This window comes from Coenobita brevimanus, chromosome 104 (assembly GCF_032717465.1).
Source record: "Coenobita brevimanus isolate Jiangsu-jjx chromosome 104, ASM3271746v2, whole genome shotgun sequence".
Classification (NCBI taxonomy): domain Eukaryota; kingdom Metazoa; phylum Arthropoda; class Malacostraca; order Decapoda; family Coenobitidae; genus Coenobita; species Coenobita brevimanus.
The window spans coordinates 39275934-39280788 of record NC_137057.1 but is presented as its reverse complement, the minus strand read 5'-3'; positions in this window follow the sequence as shown (position 1 = coordinate 39280788).

Sequence of the window (4855 nt, the reverse complement as noted above, 5' to 3'; positions counted from 1 at the left end):
CTCGCCGTCCAGGGGTAGCAGAGCTGGCTCAATCGTGACATCATGGCATATTTCCTGCAGCATTTTGGCAGTGAGGTCGCGTACTTCATCGTGTTGGATGCAAACAAAGCCTCCCTTCTTGCATACCATTGGATGGTTTGCATCAAAGGCAGTGCCACAGGCACAGTGTTGAGGTAGGTTCTCTATTGGCCACCCATATCTCAAGGCTATGGCGTCAATAAATTCTTGTTTGTTGAAGTGGAAGCCTTTTGCCTTGAGAAGCAGGGTTGTGAGCCAGTTCGATGCCCCAACCTCCTGTGCAATTTCAACTCTTCTGCACTGGTCTGGTGTTAGAAGTTCGATTATGTGCTGCAGCTGATCTTTTTGTCTTGCTTCACGCTCCTTGCTTATCTGTGTCTTTATGTCTTTCTGCCTTTGGTGGTCGATTTCACTCGTCTCAACCTGGGCGCAAATCTTCTGTGACAAGGATTCGGTAAGCCTGAGTGAATTTCTGTGTTCATAGCTTGCCACGACTACTGGATTTATAATGCCAAGGCCTCCCATCCTGGGTGGTAGTGCTAGAAGGTCCCTCTCTTCTGGTGTGGGGATGTGGCCATTGGTTAGAGATGGGAGGAATGAATCCCTGATTGCATCCTCCAGTGGTTGTAGCAGCAACTCGATGTCTGGTATGGTCCTCATCACGAAGGTCCACTTGAGCTTTACACCATAGGTAAATGCACTGTATGCTGCATGGGGTTCTGTTTTTACGTGGCTGGATAGTGTATGAATTTCTTCTAGCCATGTCTTCACCTTATCACTCACATATTTGTCTTTGAAGTCCTTAGTTCCAATCACAGCCCCTAGATGCCTCTGACCTTCCTTGTCACTATCACGTTTATGCCTCTAAATGCTTCTTGTGCATCTTGATAGTAAGCTGGTTTCACGATCAAGATGGACTTACTTGCATTAGGGTAGTAACCTATTTCAGGGCCATGAGATGTTACAAGGTTCCACCATTTCCTCACATCCTTGACCTTACCAGCACCCGTGAGATCATCTGCATAGGCTACCTGTTTTACATTGGTGGCCTCGTATTTGATCTGTTGTTGCAGCACTGTCATCGCCAGGGCATACACAGCCATGGCAACGGGGTCCCCCTGGGTAGTTCCTTCTGTGGACTGGATTACACCGACATCGTGAGCCGCTGTCTTACCCACAATGTAGAGGTCTGCTGGTTCTTTGTAGGCGTTTTCCACATATTGGGCAAATGCTGGGCATTTAACCTTGATGTTGTGCAGCATTGCCTCCCGGTTGATGGAATTAAATGCATTTGAGGCATCAACTAATAATACTGCCTGACAGTCCTCTTCCCCAAATATTTTCCTCATGGAGTGAACTGCTGCCTCTCCTTCTGCCTGCTGGCCTGCACACACCTGGAGGTTGCCAACTGCCTGCTTCACATCATCTTTCACCACCTCTATGATGCATTTTCCTATAATCCGTCTTAAGACTTCACCCACCCCAATGGGTCTGCGTCCAGGATTCTTATCAAGGGGGATTAGTCTGCAAGCCGTCAGTGCTTCGATGTTACTGCACTGACTTGAAGCCAGCTTCCTCGCAAGTGAGGCAATGGTGTTACATAGGTCTGTTGCTGCATCCCCAAACTTGATGTTACTGAGGATTACTCGCAAAGATTTTGCATCCAGGCCTGACGGTCATGCCCCTCCCTATGTGTGGATTGCCTTCCGCCACACTATATCTCCAGTTATCCTGTCGTATATGATGGGATTGGGAGGAGTGTAGTTGCCGTCAAGCTTTGACTGGGCACTTGCTTGTCGTGCAGTTGGGTGTTTTTCTCTTAGTTGTTGCATTGTCTCATCTGTCAGGTCAAGTACTTCTTTTGGTGATTCAGCTGACACGGATCTTGTTGCCATCGAGACCTTCCCCTGTCTCATCTTGCTGCCAAAAATCCTTGCAACATCGTTGGTATTCTGATTTCTTCTGCCTCGGTTATTTATTCTCATCTGCAAGGCCCTTGCTTCCTCAAGTAGGTTATCTATTTCTCCTCTTTTCCATGTTTCAACCCGCCTTTGGATGGCCTTAATATTTTCTGCAATGCTAGCTCTTGGGCGGGTCTTGTTGAGGAAGAGATGTGGTATTAGTGCAAGGACCTTAAGAGAGAATGAGGCGATGGGTGAGTTATTGTTGTAGTTGGCTATCAGGCGAGTGATTTCCTTGATCATGTCAGTTGTAGCATTGCATTTGGGAGGTTCAAAAAGGTTACTTGAGGACCATCCAACTATTTCATTGTATGTGGTGTTCACCCAGGTTACTGCATTTTCTCGGGATTTGCCCATCCAGTATGTGGGACGACCTTCTCGCACAGACCTTTGAGGCTGTTCTGCTTACTCGTTGTTTGTGTCACTACCGTTCTGAGGACGTATAATACCTAGATGATTCCCTCTTTCATGCACTCCTCTATGGTGGTCTTCATCCTGAGTTTCATTTCTAATATAAATCTCATGATGTTCCTCACCCCCAGCTTCACTACTATTCACTTCCCCATGGTAATTTAACCCACCCAGCGCTTCCATATCTCTCGCATCTTGGCGTCCATCCCTATCCCTCGCTTCACCACAGGGTATTTCACCACCACGCATGTCCGTGTAATCGTGCATATTGTCAGTGACCGCCCCATCAATTTCCATGTCACCAATCTGTCGCCTGCCATGTTGGAAGCGGTCAAGTGCCGCTTCTGGTGGGCTGTGATTCCCTAACACATTCATACAGAAAGGTCCCATCCTACAGTATGTACACGGCGACCTCTTTGTTGCACATGAGCACCTGATACACTTATGCTGCCTACTGGAGCACTGACAACAATACTGTGGGGTGGCCATGGTGTTAAAGTTTTTATACTGTGGTACAGTATTAATAATAATAATTTTGGCTACTTTTTGTAGTACTTGTAAATGAAAATTAAATATAATGTTACTAGAACTACTATTTTACTATAAGAATTTTAAATTAAGATTTTATATAAGTGAAGAATGTGCTTGTTTTACTTCTATTTTTGTAGATAATATGAATAAGTTATGAAGCAGTTTGCTCGTTTTTCTCTAGTTTTGCATATCAGTTAATATCTAATTGTTCTGTCTTATACTAATAATCGACTGAACTGATAATGATATGTATTTAAAGTTTGATATGAAGTAAAACAACGCTTCTTTGTTCAAGGGTTAAGTAGGTGGCCAATAGGTGTGGTGCAATAATGTGGAGCCTTGTTTATTAGTAATGGGTCTTCAGGCGTTAAGGTGTAGGGGTGAGGGTGGTGTGTGGCGTAGCGGCAGTGACAACATTTTTACCCCATTTAGTTATAGGCTAAGAATGTTGTCATTATTATTATTATCATTATTATTATTATTATTATTATTATTATTATTATTATTATTATTATTAGTAGTAGTAGTAGTAGTAGTAGTAGTTGTAGCAGAAGATCATGCTCAGTTCACTCCCTACGTGTTTACATCAGACAGAATAGTTTCAGAGGCGGGGTGATTCTACTGGAGACTGTTGGAGGTGTTGTCTGAGATGAAACATCAAACCCTGAGCTCTGTTGTGTCCTGGATGAGATGCCGACCATTGTTCTCCCTCGTCAAGTCTGTACTCCTGTGCCTCAGGGGTACAAAACTAGCAGCCCTTAGGTCATTCTCTCTGAGGCAATGGACTATGATGCTTCAGTGTTCGAGAGTCGCGTTGACCGGTAGTTCCAGTAGAGAATTTAACCTCCATCCATTTGAGAACAGTATAGCATAAATTAACATCAACCTTCATGATACAATTCACCATTTGGAGCTGTAATGTGAACGTTAACATTACTCATACAATCTGTTTGCCCCAGTCATGCCAACAACTGTGGTTGCCAACCATATGCTCCTCCTACAGAATATAAAAGAGAAGTGGAGGAGCGACTGGGTAACTGATTTCGAGCAGATGGGGGAAGTGGAAGCCGTGTGTGAGTTATTCATAGAAGAAATCTGTGCTGAATGTGAGGTGGTGTGTGGGGTGAGGAGAAGTCTAAAGGGAGTACGAGGAATAGCATGGTGGAGTGTAGAGGTGATACAAGCTGTGGCGCTAAAGAAGAAAGCAGAAAGTGAGTGGATTGGAAGCAGAGGCATGGAGAAAGCTGAGAGACGGAAGAAAGAGTTATATGTAGAGAGGAAGAGAGAGATGAAAAGATAGGTAAGAGAGAGTAAGAAGTGGATGAGGAATTTGGAACGAATTTGAGTGTAAAGTGGAGAGAATGTAAGAAAATGTTCTGGAAGGAGGAAAAGAGTTAGACATTAGATAAAGAAGTTAGCTGGGGAGTGAAATATAAGAATGGTAGATTGATAGCAGAGAAGGGAGAAAAAGTTAGGAGATGGAGAGAACACTTTAAGGAACTGTTAAACATAGAATATGAAAGTAATGCGAGTGTAAGTGACTGGGAGGAGGGAAGTGAGAACGGAGGAAGAGATCAGTAGGATGGAAGTAGTGGAGGCAATGAAGAAAGTCAGAAAGGGGAAAGCTCCAGGAATTGCTGGAGAATGTGGTGAAATGCTGAAGCATGGGAGGAAGACATTAGCAGAATGGATTTAGAAGATTCGCAGATTGGCCTGGAAGGAATGTAGAGTCCCGGAGGATTGGAAATCAGGTATAATTATTCCCATGTACAAAAGAAAAGGGAAAAAGGAGTCTGTGGTAATCACAGGGGCATTTGTCCTCTTAGTGTAATAGGAAAAGTGTATCGCAGGATATTTATTGACAGAGTTGGGGAAGTAACAGAGGAGTTAGTTGGAGAGGAATGGGGAGGTTTTAGGAAGGGAAGAGATTGTGT